This window comes from Scardinius erythrophthalmus, assembly GCF_964197995.2.
Source record: "Scardinius erythrophthalmus genome assembly, chromosome: 15".
NCBI lineage: Eukaryota > Metazoa > Chordata > Actinopteri > Cypriniformes > Leuciscidae > Scardinius > Scardinius erythrophthalmus.
The window spans coordinates 40620658-40641216 of NC_138235.1; the positions used below are offsets into that span (position 1 = coordinate 40620658).

The 20559-nt window shown below is 38.4% G+C and overlaps 1 protein-coding gene across 4 annotated transcripts in view; it reads left to right on the plus strand.

Annotated features, from left to right (window-relative positions):
* Positions 1–20559, plus strand: part of LOC308703321 (NLR family CARD domain-containing protein 3-like) — a 316889-nt gene that overhangs the window by 70752 nt on the left and 225578 nt on the right. The gene's annotated exons all lie outside the window — the stretch shown is intronic.

Below are 20559 nucleotides of genomic sequence, written 5' to 3' on the forward strand. Positions count from 1 at the left end.
TGAATGAACTGAGTGAACAAAGTTTCGCCGCGCGCCAGAGCGATTGAGTGCACGCACTGAGACGAGAGAGGTATGAATCAACTCGTCTTAGTTAAGGGAATAACATAGTTTAATATGAAAAGACGGTGGAGTATTCCTTTAAACTCACTATCAATGTAAACCCCCAAATATTTATACGAAGTAACCTGCTCAATAGCTTCACCATGAACCACAACAGAGCTCCTATCCCCCACTGATCTGGGGTCTATGATGACCTCTTCAGTTTTTTTAAGATTGATCTGTAGATAATGGTCGTCACACCAGCCCACAAACGCTTCTATAGCAGCTGTATAATCGTCAATACTGGCGTCTCTTGTCAACAATTGTAATACTACTGTGTCATCCGAAAATTTTATAATAAATTGATTTGACTGCTGACTAATGCAGTCGTTTGTATACAAAGTGAACAGAAATGGCGAACCTACGCACCCTTGGGGGGCCCCTGTACTGTTTACCGCAACATCCGACAGCGCTGGGTTAAATTTCACCTGTTGTGTCCTATTTGTTAAAAAGGAATAATACCAATTAATTATAAAAGGATTAACTTGTAGATTAATTAATTTCTCTAGCAGTTTGTGTGGTTGGATGGAGTTGAACGCAGAACTAAAATCAATAAAAAGCAATCTAGCATAAGCAGCTGGACTCTCCAGATGCTTTAAAACCAAGTGCGTTAATGTAGAAACCGCATCATTAGTACCACGATTGCTTTTATATGCAAATTGATACTGATCTAAGGATGGCTCCATTTCCTTACGCAGCTCTCCTATTATAATCTTCTCAAATGATTTCATAACGTTCGATGTTAAGGCCACTGGCCTATAATCATTATTGTCCCGAGGGCATGATTTTTGGAATTGGAATTACAATAGATTTTCTCCAAAGCTCTGGTACTGTATGTGTATCAATTAAGAGCTGGAAAAGGCGATGCCAGACTGATGTGAGCTCCTCAGCAAATGTCTTTAAAAGAAAACATGACATCCCATCTGGTCCCGTTGTTTTACTAGAGCATACATTTTTAAAAACCCTTGTAACATCCCCTGAATATATCAGTATTCTATCATCACTGATATTACAGTTTACATTACCTAAAATATCATGACATTCCTTAAAAGTGTCTGTCTCAAATCTCATATAAAATTTATTCAGTTCGTTTGCTTTATCAGTTTCATTGACCGCGAACAATGGCTTCTTTTTCAGAGTCATGTTGGTCATCCCTCGAATTGAATTCCACAGTTCATTAGTATTACATTTTGCCAACTGTTGTTCAGCCTGTTCCTTATATTGTATTTGTGCTACCCTTAGTTGCTGGTTAAGGTCCTTTTGTGCTGCTTTAATTAACTGTCACCTGCCCGTATACGGGCAACCTAAATTTACTTCACTATATTACTATTAAATCCTAATCTAGTCATGAGAAACTATATATTGTTGGAAAGGTCTAAGACTCCTTAATAGATATTTCAGCACTGTTTTTTGTTACAATTTATGCAGGAACAGTAATAGATTAATTTATGACAAGAGTGCACCTCAAAAAATCTACATCATAACAGGCGTTTCTGGCGTTTGTCACAAAAAGTCGACGCACACACTTTTAACCCCCTGAGGTCGGCTATCGCGCCGGCGCGATAGGCTCGTTTTTTTCCGTATGAGTGCAAAAAAATAATAAAAAAAAATATTAATTTTTATCTTATATGCTTGTGTTATACATCAATCGATCCTGTTTAGTGTGTATTTTTTTTGTGTATGCTCATAATAAAAACAAAGTGTTGTGCTTTTCGCCAAATAAAGAAAAATAAACATGATGCGAGTTCTGCCTACTCTCCGTCAGTGAAGTCAATTCTGAAACGCGTCCGAAAATGAACTGTAACTCAGTGAATACTCAGTCAAACAGGCATACAGTCACACAGGCATGAAGCTTAAATTCTCTTCTTTCAAATGAAGTAATTTTTATAAAAAACAAATATTCACAGTTTATATAATATGTATGTAAAGAGAGAGATGTCAGTCGTTCTCATCTCAGCTAATTAAGTTTTAATGTGACTCCGCCTACGGAGACCGCGCTATTCAAACGCAAATGTGAGGCGATCCATACAAACCTGTGAAACGCCCACATCCGCTGGATAAGGCCGGTGAAACACTGGATGCGTGGCGTAAGCGTCTCAGCTGCGTGGCGTGTCCGTTTTTATTTCGGCTCCCATCCATGTTAACAGTTTAGAGTTTGCATACTGCCTGTGTGAGACGCGCGTATCAGGCGCGGCACGAGCCGCGTGGAAAACGCGTGCATTCTAGAAATAGAACCGACGCCTATTTTTCACGTGACACGCAAGCGGCTTGGAAGCGTGTAGCGTTTATGGTAACAATCGTAATTAGGTCATATATGAAATATTAGCTCGAGCAATAAGGAAATTTGGGGAAATATTAAAATCATAACTCATAGTCATAATTCATAAATTTCACATATGTTATTACATTACCTGCTAATTATCAAAAATATTTCGTTCTATAACTGGTCTCTCATCAGTCATTCGACCAGCGAATACTTTGATTATACCAGTTAAGAAGGAATATTTATATTATCAAACCTCAGACAAATTCTCTCCTGGCCGCGGATGCAAATTGCTGGGTTTATGAATTAAAATAAAGAGCTAGTAGCCAGATCTTATCGCAATTTCATTGACAATTAAATTGGTGGGATTGTAACACAGAGTCAGTCAAAGTATAAAAGATTTATTTAATCAAAAATGACACACAAAGGATTATATGCATATAGGAAGTAATATAGGCTAATCTACGTACGTAAAATTACACAAGACCCACGAACGTTTAAACAAACAAACATAAAACATGACTTGATCAGAATGAAAATAGGAAGAAAGTGAGGGAGAAAGTATGGTAATTTACAAACAGAACCTTTTAAGACACAACGGAAAAGCAGCTTCGAGAGATTGATCATTTTGATACTTGCAAATTGTTCCTTTGTCTGTGTGTGAAGCTGGCGGAGCCGGATCACGTGCGTTCTTCTTCTGGATCGTGTCTCACCGATTTGTGCTGGCGTTTCGCGAAAGTTCTTAAAAGCTTACTGAAGGTAACATTACCGAGAGGTACGGAAGTCTCTTCCCGGTGCGGGAAGGGCGAGAAAACTTGGTTACAGGACGAGACTGGATTTTTACATCCGCGGTTCGTTTGGATGAAGGCCCTGTGCCTTCTCTCGCTCCGCTGCTCGTGGTGCAGGGAGGGGTGAGAGTGCAGAGTTCGTGGTCACGAGGGTGAGAGTGTATGAGAGCAGAGAGAGAGAGGCGTCTGCTTGTGTTGTGGTTTTAAAGCAGCGCGGGGTAACGCCCTGTTTGATGACGAGACCCAATGAAATCTTTCGGTTCTGAGGCGGGAGCGTTTCATTGTTTGTGAAGGAACGCCTCTTCTGATCGTACACAGAAAAATGCATTAAAACTTTAATACCACATTATGTCTAGGAATAAACATTTGTGCGGAATATAGTTTATATTTCTGTATAAAGAAGCTCATTACGATCCGTAGGATATCACACCCGACATTAATATCAGTTAATGAAACAGATACATCTCAAATGTATCAACACACGTGTCCATTACATCTGCAGAAGGGCATAAATATCTCAATTTATCCCATCACATCCCATAGACAAGAAAACTACATAAAAACATTTTGATAATGATTCATGCGTGTGTGTAACTTGTGTTTTAGGAGTTTCAGAGTGGTTTGGTGTGTGTGTGATTCAGAGCGGGTTTTCTGTTGAGATCGGAATGTCAGTAATGTCTTTGAAGCTCACACTGTGGAAAGGGGGGAAGTGAGTCGTAAAAGGGGGCTCAGTTACAGACTTTGCCAAGTCTGTGGGAATTAGAAAGTGTTTTCACTTTTAATTAGTATATAAATTAAAAGTCCATTTTTTACCCATCGAGCCATAGTCGCTACAAGCGTTTCCATGCAAAATTGAATTGGAAAATCTGTTTATTTGTCATTTTGACACGAATACATATTAATAAATGTCCTTTTGATGTTTAAAAGTGTCTAGGTTTTGACATAAATGCAAATATAAATGTAATTTTACAAAATATGATCGATTTTCAAATACTGCTGTATTGAATGAACAGCTTTTAGCAAACTCTATTGCTATACTGAGATGAGGAATAGATATGCTGTATGTGTTTTGTCAAAAATAAAGTCATCAACTAACTAATGAATCCTTTACTTTGAAATACGTATGATAAAATGTATACTTTAGTTTTGAAAGACGTTGACTAGTTTTGAAAAGATTATAAAGTATGTATGTGCATGCATATATATATGTGTGTGTGTATATATGAAGAGTTCAGATGCAAAAGCCTCTAAATGCCATCTGAAATTTTCTCCTAGAATGATAATTTTTATGAAGCTTGTATATTTAAGTTAGCTATAGGTGACACACCTGAATGAATGGCTCATTAAGTATGCAGGGACGTAGTCTCACCAGGTGTGAACTACTACATATGCATGATGCTGTTGGAGCGTTTACGCCCACTCCGCATATTAGCTTTCCAAACTAAAAGTGTTTCACAAAACTAAAATCAATGTATCGTTTTTTTGTGAATGATTAGGCAGGATGATTTTCATATCATTTTGAAGAAAAAAACACTAGGCGATGAAATCCATTAGTCAAAAGTCTTATTGCCACATATTTAGTATGTGTTTTGTGGCCTTATTTCAGAAACTTTTTAATTTTTAGTTTTTTCGATAACCATGCATAAACATTATTCTCTCAAAAATGAAAACATGTACATACATGTGGCTCACATATTATGGAAGTCCTGTTTGTGCTATATAGAGTGAATTTACACCTTTGCCATTAATATGTTTATAAGCAACTGAAAAAAGCACAAATGTCAGGGCATGTCAGAACATCTCAAGGACCCCAAAAACACCCCAGACCCCAGAGGGTTAATAACTGAAACTTTGGTTTTCATACTAAAAGTTCATAATAAAACATTTAATCTAGTATTTGTCAATAAAATAATATATAAAATAATATTATCCTCTAAAAAGTATAATATACATATATCCTCTAAAATATAATATTATCTTTTTATCGCCTTTTTTATTACATAACATATTTTAGTAGTTATCATAAATTAGGTATCATTTGAAATCTTATGATCTCAGAATTCATCTTGTGAAAACTGTTTTGAATTTGGACATTGTGTTACCATAGAAACGGTACTCTAAATGATTTTATCAGGCTCCTCCCCTTTTGGGCATCATCATGTTTCATAATTTATGATCAAAATATTTTCTAATCTTGACAAAACACATATTGTCAGAAAGGTCTGAGTCTCAAGGTTCCATATTTTGTGACAGAAGTGATATTTGGACAGAAATTTATTAATTTTTTATGGTAGAATGCATACAGTTAAATTCAATGGAATTCAATGACACCCGGTGGCTATTTTTGTTAATACGCCTAAACAAAATCTCATGGGAACTTCAATTTTTGTGATATCAACTTCAAATTTGGAACACAACTTAGTTAGATTTATGGCTTTGATTTTATAGTAATTTTTTTGTAAAACATATTTTGTAAAATATATATTTTATATAAAATAAAAATATTAAATAAATTATATTTGATTTAATGTAAATTTAAACTTCCATAACTTTTTCATACTTTAATTTTTTAAAGTGCTTTCACTTCACGTTATAATCTGCTATTTTTTCCCTTTAAAACAAAACCAAACTTGGGTCTATACTCCAAAGCATCCTTGAATTACAACCATTTAAGCTTGAATAGTGCATTTTAATGTCGTTCCCACTAGGTGGAATATACACTGCACAGACAAATATATTGGTGAACTCCCTTGGCAAATAATACGGCCGCAAAGTAATACACAGTAGTTCAAGATCAGGATTGCAAATTCTTTCCCTGACCGCAAAATTACGGCACCAACTTTCATTAATATAGATACAAATACCCCCTCCTCTTTTCTTTCCAGAGTTCGCATCTCTGTCCAAGCGTAAGTGGGAGAACCCTACAATTTGTATTAAACTGTCTGGTACATTATTACATAGCCACGTTTCTGTAAGGACCATCAGTCCAGACTCACGGTACTCATAGCAGACTCCAGCTTGTGTGCGCAGTTCGTCCAACTTGTTCCGCAAGGAGCGAGGATTACAGAGTAACACTGGCGGCAAAGGTAGTTTGGAAGCTCTCCGGACACGTTGCCTGATGCCGCCTCTCTTGCCCCGCTTCCTAACCCGGCAAGGAACAGGCCTTGGCTGCCGTAGTAGCTCATCAGGTACATCCGCCGTTGTATTACTCAATAGTAGTCCGCCACGACTCCGCAGATCCAAAAGCTCCGATCTGCTGTATGTCGGCTGTCCGGTATCCGCGATCCTGTTTGTAATTCCTTGCACCACGCAGCTAGTCAAAATTAGCCACATTACGATGAACAGTTTCATATTTATCAGTCTTCTTGGTCCCCTGTTCCGGCCAGCGCTCGCAAATAATAATAATTTAAATGGCCATTTTACGATCAGAAAACTAAGGGTAAACAAACCCGACAGAAACAAACTCGACAGAAACAAACAGATAACTCGCAGCAAGAACCCTCCTCCATGTCGCCCGCAGAGCAGCGCCATCTTTCTCATCTTTCTTCAGTGTAAATTAAAAACTTAATTTTTTTCCTCTCGCGATCAGTAAAATCATTCCAAAAATCATGTTAACGGACGTTGGTAGGATTATGTATATCCCAGCCACTGCACTGGCCATTATTATTAATTGATGTGATGTGTGTGTGTTTCCAAGCATTAACCCATTTAATCCCAAATTTTTCTCAGACACAAAAATATCCAAATCATGTGTCATTAGTATCCCTTTGAAACAATCAATCATAATTTTTTTTAAATTTTCATGGAAAAGTGTGTGAAAAAGTGTGTTTTATGATCGGTCACAATTGTGACCGGTGGGATACTGTGTTGTATCAACCATTGGACAGACTGAATATAGGTCTATTTGACCTGTGCAGTGTGTTTGTGTGTGTGTGTGTGTTTGTGTGTGTGTGTGTGTGTGTGTGTGTGTGTGTGTGTGTGTGTGTGTGTATAACACTTCCTGCTCAGCTACTGTTCGGACGCTCTTGCTTACTGCTCCGCGCTTTGCTCTATCGCTTTTACATTTTATCTCCTATATTTTATATTTTATTTCCTTTTATCATCTAATTTTAACTTCAGCAAACAGCACAGTGCTCAGACAACAAAGTTTGGATTACTACAAAAACGCAGAATTCTTTTACCCGACCAGCTTACATTCCGGGAAAGGAAAACACAACTGCCTACATTCATACAGATAAGAGAGAAAATGCCTCTTCAAGAATCTACTTGCTGCACTAACTGCCACAGACTTTTACAAAGGATTGCAGTTCTCGAAACAAAGTTACTTACGGGACCAACAAACCAGACGGAGCACACAACAGAGCTTCGTCATGGACACCCTCAGCATACCGGTGAGTCCCATGAAACTAGTGCTCCTCGACAGGTAGAGAAACAAGCCGATCGACTTACTAATCGATGGCACAAACAGGGAGCTAGACCCAAAGGCACTCGAGACACCAGATTGTCACGAGCATCACATATTCCCGCAGTAGCATCCTCTACCCCAGATACAGCTCTGACAAGGATTGCAAACATTGGTCTTCTACCACCGCCTATACATCTTGAGAACAGATTTGAAGTACTAATGAATGTAAATGAGGAATCCCCAAACGTGATGAATGTGATCGAACACAGACTGAATGGGCCAGTAGCTAACACTGATGCTAACTGGCGCTCAAGGTCGAGCAGACAGCGGCACTCAGCTCAGAGCGCAGCCGAGCCCAGGACTCTGATAGTGGGGGACTCGATAATCAGAAACATTAGCGGCAGGGATACAACTACATGCTGCCTTCCACAAGCAACAACTTCTGATGTAAACAGGGAACTTCAGAACATTCTGATGAAACATAAGACTGCAAATCGACTCATCATACATGTGGGGAAGAATGATATTCATAAAGAGCAGTCAGAACTCCTTAAGAAGGATTTCAATGAACTTCTTGAAACACTTACAAGACTGAAAGTTCAAACATTCATCAGTGGACCACTCCCAGCAAGAGGAACAAACAGGTTTTCACGGTTGCTTGGGCTAAATACATGGCTGCAAAAAACCTGCAATATAAAAGGAGTAAACTTCATTGACAATTTCAATCTTTTCTGGAGTCAGAGACAACTTTTTCATCGGGATGGCCATCACCCAAACAAACTTGGTTCAAGAGTGTTAAAGGACAATTTCTACTTCTCCCTCAATCATCCTTCTGCAGTTTGTGCCAATCCACTCAATCTGAACGGCACACACACACCTGGACACAGTATGAATGACCACAGGACTTCACTTCAGCAGCAAAATGGACATGCGGTTGACATATCACACAAGGACAATGATAACACCACTCCGCCACAACAACCTCTGCTCACGGACACAATCTCAGCTGAGCCCTGCCCACAGAGAAACATATCAGAACTGCTTGAAGATTCAGCACCCAAGAACGACTTCCTGGAAAACAGCCAGGGAAGCCAGGACAGCATATCACAACCTCATATAACACCAGAGCAACAGCCCCTTTCACCAGATACGCTATCCCTCTCTCCAGCATCGCCTCTTCTGTGTTTCTCACAGAAAATGGAAGAACTGGTGTATGCTGGAACCAGACTATCCCACTCTTTTGCTGCAAGCCCCCAGATACCAACCAAAAAACGACAGGCACCATTACCACCAAAGCCTGCGGGCCCAGCTCGCCCTCCCCCTCCTGTGAGAGCTCTTCGGCCTCTGCCACAACGCCAGGGCCCACACCCTCCTCCATCTGCTCGAGGTGAACTAAAAACAACTGATACCAGCTCTCAGTGATGTGTTTTGGGTCCCCGCTCTGATAACAGTAACTTTCTCAAATGTTTACAGAACAAGCGGGAACCCAGTGTGCCTGTATCTTTCTCTATTGCTGTTCTATTACAAGATAGAAAGTCTAAGGCCTTCAATAGCCGTGCAGCAAACCTAACTAATCTGGTGCCTATTACACGTCAAAGTAAGATTGATGTGGGGACAAAAAGTAAGACTGTTAAGTTAGCACTTTTAAACATTCGTTCACTTAAAAATAAATCACTTCTAGTCAACGATTTAATAACCACAAACAACCTGGATTTTATACTTCTAAATGAAATCTGGCTAGAGGACAGCTGCAGTGCAACCGTCCTCAATGAAACAGCCCCTCCGAACTTTACTTTTATGAGTGTCTGCAGAGCTGTTAAGAGAGGTGGGGGTCTAGCTGTTCTTTTTAAAGATATCTATCAATGTAAGCAAATATCATTTGGGAATTACCCTTCTTTCGAATATCTGGGTATTGTGTTGAAAGGTGCTCCACGCATTTTACTTATCATTATTTACAGGCCTCCAAAATACTCTCCAGCCTTTGCTGAGGACTTTACTGAAATGTTATCAGCAATTACCTCAGAGTTTGACTGTTTTGCCATTGCAGGAGATTTTAACATTCACATAGATAATGCAGAAAACAATATGGCAAAAGAAATCAAAACTGTTATAAAAACTTTTGATCTGACTCAGCATGTACATGGATCCACACACAATCGTGGACACACTCTAGATTTACTTATCAGTAAGGGTCTAAACATTTCATCGATTGTTATTAAGGATGTAGCACTGTCTGATCATTTCTGTATTTTCTTTGATATATTGATCTCTCCTGCCACTGAAGCTAGATCTGTGTCTGTCAAGAAGAGATGCTTAAATGAGAACACTAGTGGATATAATAAGGATATAGCCTTATTTATGAAGGCTATATCCTTAACACCAAGTATATCTGCTGACTCTGTAGATTTTCTCCTTGATTCTTTTAACTCAAAAGTTAAAGGTATAATTGATGACATTGCTCCTGTTAAAGTCAGGAAGAAGAGTGGCAGACAAAAAGCACCTTGGAGAAACTCAACAGCAATCCAAAATATGAAAAGACAATGCAGAAAAGCAGAGCGCATGTGGCGGAAGACTAAACTTGTAGTCCATTATAACATCTACAAAGACAGCCTTTATGCTTTCAATATGGAACTAGGCAAAGCTAGACAGACTTTCTTCTCAAATATTATAAACAGCAATTTAAACAACACACGCACTCTTTTTGCTACTGTAGAGAGACTGACAAACCCTCCAAGCCAGATTCCCAGTGAAATGCTCTCAGTGAACAAGTGTAGTGAGTTTGCTTCGTTCTTCTCTGAGAAAATCAGTAATATCAGAAAGGTGATCAGCACATCCTTGAGTTGCACTGAGGTCAGACAGATCAAACCACCTGAGGAAGTAGTTACTATGTCTGATTTCAAAGAAATTGATGGCAAAATTTTGGAAGAAACTGTACAGCACCTTAAAACATCAACATGCGCTCTTGACACACTTCCCACCTCATTTTTCAAAAGTGTGTTAAACAGTTTAGAAGCAGATCTCCTAGAAGTGGTAAATGTCTCACTTCGCTCTGGGAGTTTTCCATACTCCCTGAAAACTGCAGTTGTCAAGCCCCTCCTGAAAAAGAGCAATCTGGATAAGACCATATTAAGCAACTATAGACCGATCTCAAATCTTCCTTTCATAGGCAAGATCATTGAAAAAGTTGTCTTCAATCAGCTGAACAAATTCTTGAGCTTGAATGGATACTTTGACAATTTTCAGTCTGGTTTCCGACCGCACCACAGCACAGAGACAGCGCTCATAAAGATTATAAACGATATTCGCTTAAATACTGATTCAGGCAAATTATCGGTGCTGGTGTTACTCGACCTCAGTGCTGCATTTGACACTGTTGATCATAACATACTTCTTGACAGGCTGGAAAACTGGGTGGGGCTTTCTGGGATAGTCCTAAAATGGTTCAGGTCATACTTAGATGGGAGAGGTTATTATGTGAGTATAGGTGAACATAAGTCTGAGTGGACATCCATGACATGCGGAGTACCTCAAGGCTCAATTCTTGCACCACTCCTGTTCAACCTGTATATACTCCCAATGAGCCAAATAATGAAAAAGAACCAAATTGCTTACCACAGCTATGCAGACGACACACAGCTCTACTTAGCCCTATCGCCTAACGATTACAGCCCCATTGACTCCCTGTGCCAATGCATTGATGAAGTCAACAGTTGGATGTGTCAAAACTTTCTTCAGTTAAACAAAGACAAAACTGAAGTCATTGCGTTTGGAAACAAAGATGAAGTTCTCAAGGTGAACGCATACCTTCACTCTAGGGGTCAAACAACTAAACATCAAGTTAGGAATCTTGGTGTGACACTAGAGTCAGACCTTAGTTTCAGTAGTCATGTCAAAGCAATAACTAAATCAGCATACTATCATCTGAAAAATATTGCTAGAATTAGATGCTTTGTTTCCAGACAAGACTTAGAGAAACTTGTGCATGCTTTCATCACCAGCAGGGTGGATTACTGTAATGGACTCCTCACTGGCCTTCCCAAAAAGACCATAAGACAGTTGCAGCTCATACAGAACGCTGCCGCCAGGATTCTGAGCAGAACCAGAAAATATGAACACATCACACCAGTCCTCAGGTCTTTACACTGGCTCCCAGTTAAATTTAGGATTGATTTTAAAGTATTATTACTGGTATATAAATCATTCAATGGTCTAGGACCTCAATACATTGCAGATATGCTCACTGAATATAAACCCAACAGATCACTCAGATCACTAGGATCATATCAGCTAGAAATACCAAGGGTTCACTCTAAGCATGGCGAGTCCGCTTTTAGCTATTATGCCAGCCGCAGCTGGAACCAGCTTCCAGAGGAGATCAGACGTGCTCCTACAGTAGTCACATTCAAATCCAGACTCAAAACACATCTGTTTAGCTATGCATTTACTGAATGAGCACTGTGCCAATATTCGTCCGACTGTTTGTACTGTATTTTATTTTATTTTTCTAAACTGTTTTAATTATTCTTATTTCTTTTATTATTTTAATTTCTTCTATGTAAAGCACTTTGAATTGCCATTGTGTATGAAATGTGCTATATAAATAAACTTGCCTTGCCACGGGATAGTGTCTGGAGGCCTCGGGATAGTGTCTGGAGGCCACGGGATAGTGTCTCGAGGCCACGGGATAGTGTCTGGAGGCCACGGGATAGTGTCTCGAGGTCAAGGGAAAGTGTCTCGAGGCCACGGGATAGTGTCTGGAGGCCTCGGGATAGTGTCTGGAGGCCACAGGATAGTGTCTGGAGGCCACGGGATAGTGTTTGGAGGCCACGGGATAGTGTCTCGAGGCCACGGGATAGTGTCTCGAGGCCACGGATAGTGTCTGGAGGCCACGGGATGTGTCTGGAGGCCACGGGATAGTGTCTGGAGGCCACGGGATAGTGTCTCGAGGCCACGGGATAGTGTCTCGAGGCCACGGGATAGTGTCTGGAGGCCACGGGATAGTGTCTGGAGGCCACGGGATAGTGTCTCGAGGTCACGGGATAGTGTCTCGAGGCCACGGGATAGTGTCTTGGCAATTTAGGACATTTGGATGGGTTTTTTTTTTCCAGCTTTTCTTCCTAGACCACTCGCTTTTCTTCCTAGACCACGTGTGTGTGTGTGTGTGTGTGTGTGTGTGTGTGTGTGTAAAGTTAGGTGGAATTAGTTAGCTAGCTTGTGTGTGTGTGTGTGTGTGTGTGTGTGTGTGTGTGTGTGTGTGTGTGTGTGTTTGTGTGGAAAGTTGCAGTAGGTAGGAAGTTAGGTAGCAGCAGAATTAGCTAGCAGAATTAGCTAGCTAGCTAGTCTTCCTTGGGTCCGTGTGTGTGTGTGTTTCTGTGTGTGTGTGTTTCTGTGTGTGTGTCTGTGTGTAAAATTAGGTAGAAAGTTAGGTAGCAGCAGAAAGTAAGGTAGAACAGTTAGCCTATGTGTATTAGCATGTAGATACAATGGGTTATCCCACCGGTAACTATTGTTGCCGTTGACATGTTTGTGAGTTCTATGACCACATTAAACAAAGTTGAGTAATTGTAAATGCATATATCAATACTAGACACCTTAAACATGATGTGTACCAAAAATCTATGTCCTATCTTTATGTTAACATACTTTAATTACCTTTTCTTTGGGAGCTTTCTTGCTGCCATCCTCTTCTCTTGGCGCAAACAGGAAGTAAACAGCTCTGGTCATGTGACAATTTACAGTAAACATGCGACACTGCTCATATTTCATTGAGACCCTTTATTATTTCAATATCTGCTGGAAATGCATTGATAGATCATTCAGTAACATTTTTATAGCCTTAGAAATTAAAAAAAAATTTACGGTCACTATTGTGACCGGTGTTAATGGTAAGGAACGACCCTTATTATACGTATGAGCGGCACATATGAGGAGTTTCTGGGTGTTTCTCCCTCAGTTCTGCTTCAAGGTCTTGATTGTGGCATTTATTTGAGGTTTAGAATCCATTATTCCTGTAATTCTTTTGCCTTATATGAATTTAATAAAGAACTCTGTCTCGTATTCTGTCCAAACACACTGCGTCGTCTACGTCAGGTGACTGTAAATGTGCAAAAACTGTTTCCATTGCAGTTTTGAAAAATATTTATTTTTTGAATGGCCTGAAAAACCTCCTCTTGTGAGCGGAAAAACTTTTTTACATAAATGGGAGTTTTTGCGAAATTGACGTGTTTCCATTGGGCGTATTTTCAATTAGCATTTTCAATTTGAAGGGTAATGGAAACGCGGCTACTGTGAATTCATAAAGTATAATCAAAATGGAATCAAATGCAGGGAAATAACTACTATTTCATTAATTACAAGCAAAGCTATTAAAACAACAGGATCAAATTCAGCAAATTATTTTTACGTCTGTTCATATGATGTAAGAGAATTCATATTTGTAAAGCGTTTGCTCTGTTTATCAAAACGACTCCATCTACACCTGGGGCCTGTTTCAGAAAGGAGGTTTTGAGTATGTTAACCCTGAAATGAGGGAAACTCTGAGTTTTCTGTTTCAGAATGGGAGGTATGTTAAACCTGAGAAAGCAGAGTAAGTCAAGCCCGTTTCAGAAAGAGAGGTAACTTATACTCAGAGTCAGTTACCATGGTAACTTACTCTGTGAACCTAACCTGGTCGGGAGCAGGTTTTCTTCAGTAAACCCAGAGTTTCTTTCGGTCTCCTCCCCTTTTTTAAAGAGGAAGTGGTGTGTAAACACCTCATTCATTCTTTCAGTACATTTTTATTAATAAAATTAATCTTTTATTAATAAATAAAATATTGCTATTTTTTTTTTTTAATAAGATGAAGTCTATATAACTCCTTAACTGGCAACTGAAAACACAGTAGTAGATTAGAGTTACATAATGTAGTTCCAAACAAATTCTACAGAATTAAACTGTGGCATTTACTGGAAATCACTGAAATGTGTTCATCTGTGCAACAGAAGTTGATGGACCGTCCTTTCTGCTGTTCTTCCGCACTCTGGGGGTGGAGGGAGAGATAAGAATACCCGTTTATACTTAGATTTAAACTTAGATTCTATAGGCTACTCCACATAAAAATGTAGATTGTTTGATGTGTAGACACATAATGTTAACATTACCTCTGTAGGCCTCTCTGTGGCAGCAGAAACTCTTTATCCCCGTGTGATGAGCATTTGGTTGAGTACACTTTATAACAATATTTGTCATAATTTCTGGTGTATTGAGTAGGCGACTTACAACTGCCTGGGGTTCTGTTGGGACAGGAGGCTCCAAAAGACAGATATTACCATCAGAATCTATTGGGACCAACAAAAATCCTAACCCAAAGTAAAATAAATGGAAATATCAAAAATAGCCTATATAAAAAATAACACATATGTAAACCTCTTACATTTTATGAAGGCCCTTGAATCTTTGGGACTGGCTCTGAAGTCCGTCCTGGAATTCCCTCAGCCGTAAAATTTGACAAAATTATGTTTTTATATTTAAATTTCAGCTGCTGCCATGTTCTTTTAATGCCTGCAGGATTGCACCTACATGAAAATTAAAATTAGGTTGAATAACATACTGTTCTTCCAGTTTCACCTCTGATATTATAACAGTTGGGCAAGTTACTTGTATTACTAACTACAAATGACATCTTCAACAGTGTAATTAGATTAATGTAATAATGACTATCTTTAGAAATTATTGGTCTACTTATTACTAATTACTAAATCCCATGTCAACCTTAAACACTTGAACAATACAAGGAGAGACAAGAAACAGCACTTTTAATACTTTCAAATAAACAATATACAATTGCATGAATTATTCTTGAATTGACCAAAGTGTGTAGAGGGAGAAGGTTAAATTAAAAATATAACTTTTAAAAATGTATGTTAAATAGGCTATACAGAATTGTTCTATAGTCTAATACAATTACATCAGATTTAACTTTAAATTACAGAAGAATTAAGAGTAATCCCTTTAATTAAATTACAGTATTTAGATTACTTTGTAATTAATTACACCCATCACTGTATAACAGTAATTAAAATGTGAAGAAATATGAAGACCTCTTTTTGTCTGGCGCTGTTGCCATGGTGACTCATAATATCTGTGCTCCATTGATAATGGCTTTTTATAGTTGTGGTGCACGCGCTAAACTCAGAGTCAGTCAACTCAGAGTTGATTGAACTAACTCATTTCAGCTGTTCTGAAACCAAAAACTCAGAGTTTCCCATCTCAGGGTAAGTCAACTCAGAGTTCAAGTTTTAACTCAGAGTTGATTGAACCTCCTTATTGAAACAGGCCCCTGGTCACATAAATGTGTTTTTGCAAAGCGGATTTAAATCCGATCTTCAATTCCCGCGCTATATGCAGATTTAATGGAGGGCACGTCACCGAAAGCAACAGATATGAGCTGCATTTTATTGATCATCAGCTAAAATCTCTAAATCAAAGACCGCAATAAGAGTGAGCAGCAACAGCCCTGGAAGATCATTTCATTTCTTTACTTTTAATGATGATGATTGTGTGTTAAGCGTCTGCGACTTACTTTCACTTTGATTTGCGATAGTTTGAACGCTGTCTTGATGAACAGATGCTCAGCTGCTCGTCTGCGGTGATGCGTGTTGCAGTAGCGGCGTCATATCTGGCTATAATATGACATATAGCCTATCACACGCTCTCACACGCTTATTTTTTAGCATTTTTGGGAGAAGTAAAATTTCCATATGTGGTTTCAACAACCAGATGCATTTACACTTGTCCAGTTTGGTCTGAAATGCGGCCCAGACCTCCTCCTGAAGGGGTTTGAGCGATCGGATTCAAATCCGTCTCGAATGCGTTTCGGAGGGCATTTACACCTGGTCTTTTCACAGAAAACGCATGAAGTGGCCAGGTGTAAACAGCCCCTAAATCATCCACCATCAAAAATCGTGATATCGCATAAGCACAAGTATAAAACGACTGTTATCATGTCTGAAAACAAACACAAGTAACGGAGTTTACAAAACTGTATCGCACGCATGCTACAGTGGGACATTTATTCATCGCACAGACCAATCTTTGTGTAGATATATGTCGCACTGTACAGCCCTTTTAATGAGCGTTTGGTGTAGGTCTACTAGGCATAGAGATATCTGAACATCTTTGCCAAGCGCAAACCAGTACAGAAGTAGCCTAATCAATAATTAAAGTGCAAGCTGAGAAACTGAAGTGGATATGGAGAAAAGCTTCTTTATATACCATTGCCTAAATTTTAAACGGATGTCTGCCAATAGGCCTAAAACATTACATATATGGTTATTGTGACAGAGACTGGGACTCCAGGTTAATAAGATTCTGACTGAGTAGCAAGATATGAATTCAATTGTGATTCTGTGAGAATTCACAGATCCAGTTTCTCTTTTTTAATCTTCCCCTTAACATTTAAAGGAATCTACATGTGTGTGTGTGCTCAAATATGCCTTCTGGAGAGCAAATGAAGGATAAAATATGAATTACTAAACAGACATTAATTAAGCAGTTCCCCATACTTTTAGAGTTACAACTAACAACCACTAGATGGCAGCAGCTTATAAGAGATGAACTGACAGCTAGTAAATCTTTGAACATGGAGTGCTAATGATAACAAATGTAATATGTCAGGCTCACAAAATTGAAGTGCTATAAAACTTGTAGAAATGACAAATTCAATGTGCATTGTATTAAAAGAAATCTTTATTGATATGCAAATAGACAACAGACATCCAGCAAAAGAAAAATGCATTTTGTTTCTTTATATGCAGCCCAATGTTATCCAATGAGTTGTTTGCATTATTAAGGTATTTTATTTTCATTTTATTAAATTTTTGGTAACACTTTACAATAAGGTCTCATTTGTTAATGAGACCTTATTGTAACACTTTACAATAAGTGTTACCAAATAAAGTGTTACCAAAAAGGTCTCATTTGTTAATGCATTTAACATGAACTAACAGAGAGCAATAGCCTTTATTAATGTTAGTTGATAAAATATTAGTGTTCATGTTAGTTCACAGTGCATGTTAACAGATACAACTTTGGATCTTAAAAATGTCCTATAAAATGTTGAGCTTAACATTAAAGGGTTAGTTCACCCAAAAATGAAAATTCTGTCAGTAATTACTCACCCTCATGTTGTTCCAACCATGTAAGTCTTTCGTTCATCACGAGAGTTCACGGGAGCGCCAGGACGCATGCGCGAGAACTGAGCTTAAATACTCCCAAGGAGTGAGCAGTCAGTAACAAGTAGTAGTAGAAGAAGAACGCCGTAAGCTCAGTTCTCGCGCATGCGTCCTGGCGCTCCCGTGAACTCTCGTCAGAGGCCCACATTGAGGAACACTAATAGTTGGATAAAGTCGTTATTTTTGTTGTTTTTCCGCACAAAAAGTATTGTCGTCGCATGATAAACTTAATGTAGTGCCACTGTAGTTACTTGGACTATTTTAACGATGTTTTAATAACTATTCTGGGCCGGTGAGTTTCGGTCACACTGGAAGCCTATGGAGGAGTCAAAATTCTGTCAGATTTCATCAAAAATATCTTAATTTGTGTTCCGAAGATGAACGAAAGACTTACATGGTTGGAACAACATGAGGGTGAGTAATTACTGACAGAATTTTCATTTTTGGGTGAACTAACCCTTTAACTAAGATTAATAAATGCTGTAGAATATTGTTCATTAATTGTTGGTTCATGTTAACCAATGCTAACAAAATTAAACCTTAGCCCATTATAAAGTGTTAAAAATGTTTAATAAAGAAAGTTGGCCATAGGAGTGTAAAATTAATTTTAAAAGTTAACCCTCTGAGGTCTGAGCTGTTTTCTGGGCCCTGGAGGTGTTCTGACATGCTCTGACATTTCTGGTTATTTCTGTTACTTGTGACATTTTCATGGCTGGAGTCTAATTACACTGTATTCAGCACAAACTCTGCTACAATAATATATCAACAGCATGTATGTAAAAGTTTGTAGTTTTGAGATAATGACATTTATGCGTGGTTTGTGAAAATACAAAAAAAAATTCTCACTGAAATAAGGCCATGAAACCCCTACTGATTATTTCTGCACAAGACTTTTGAAAATTGTATGACGTAGCCTAGAATATTTGCTCTAAAACTATGTGAAAATCACCCTGACTGCTCATTCAGAGAAGACAATATATTGATTTAAAATTTTTACGACGTGTTTTGTGTTAGAAAGCCTTATGCGGGAGGTGTGATCACCTCATTAATATGTATGCTTTTCTCACCTGAGAAAGACAAAGAACCTCCCCAACGGCCCTATTAGGAGCTATCCTAATATAGCTCCTAATAGCCCTGTCATTCTGAGCAACCTTGCACAATACTGTAAATGAGGAGATTTTAAAAAGAATGGCTTTTAAATTGTTTGAATTTATTTACAACACAACATAACCCAAAGATACACAACAAATGCCAAAAAAAAACACTTCAAAGACAGACCTTTGTGCCATTCCTAAAAACATTGTACATACCTTTAATTTCCAAGGTGTTTGATTTTCACTTTACCATGTTCATGTTCCAGAGACTCATCTGAATGTTGAAGTCGGCAGGACTCAGTGGCATCTGGGCCCTGAAAAAAAAGTGAACATACTGATATCAAGAGAAAGGCCTGCACGATTTTGGAAATAAATATTAGATTTTTCTGGTTAAAATTGCTTTTTAAAGTTCACAAAATACACACACACACACACAAATGTTTCCAACAATATATAATATAATGAACACAAGGTTTGTTGTGCCATGTAGGCATAAGCTATGCGCAGTGCTGGGTAAAATAATAATAACAATAGATAGCAGTATAAATCTTACAAAATATTTCAGTAACAACCAAGCTAGAGAAAAATATATTGATTATCATGTTACTTCAAATGTTTCCTTTCGTTATGATGATATGAAATGAGATAATAGTAAAAACATGAAGCCGTTTGGTGCGTTTTGCTTTTCAAATTTTCAAATGATACATTCAAACGCGATCGCGCTGCAAAATCTGATACATTCAAACGCGATCGCGCTCAAATATAAAACATTATGGTTACCATACATATCTACGTTTGACCAGATATCCACAAACACAGTAGGCTTAACAGTAAACACGGGTCTAAATATTATAATATTCCCCATATATCTAGCAACAGTTCAACTGCAATGTGACATTTATGCAACAATAACAAACTAATATGTAAAAATTTCTTACCTTAAATCTTTCTTGTCTTCAAATTGCGTTCTTCTTCTTCTGAGGTAGCCTAAATCCAATGTAAGCTCAGGCGCGTCTTTCAAACACAGTAAGGAGTAAGTTACGAAGTCTCTGCTTCTTTGTTTTGAGGTGATGAGGGCGTTTACAGTCTGCGTTTCTCCGCATGGATCATTTGCATGTCAATCGCTCGTGCGCTCGTAGGCGCGTTCAAATTAAATTTAATGAGGGCGCGTTTGAGAAACTGTACATGCCGCTGCTTTCGTATGGATTACTTAAAAATAGAATATTTGTTTTTTATATTATTTACATACTTTAAAAATAGAGATTCCAAGCGTTGTATAGACATGCGTTTCAAGTCTGTGTGACAAACATTCGCTGAGTTACAGGTCATTTTCTGTCGCTTTTCAGAATGAGTTTCACATTGAGAGAGACGGCAGAACGCGCATCATGTTTATTTTCTTTGTTTTGCGAAAAACACAACATTTTATTTTTATTATGAGTGTACACAAATAAAAGAAGACATTTAACAGTTTTGAATGTTGTACAATACAAGTATGTAAAATCAAAATCAACAGAGTATTTTGCACTGATATAAAAAAAAAAACGAGCAGATCACGCCGGCGTGATTGTCGACCTCAGGGGGTTAAGGAATCTTTCCTGTAGCTCAAACAATAGAGTGTTGAAAACACACACACACTATAATGAATACCCGTTCTTTATAGCGTTCTTCCTATGAGATTATTTTACATAGTAAATACCAA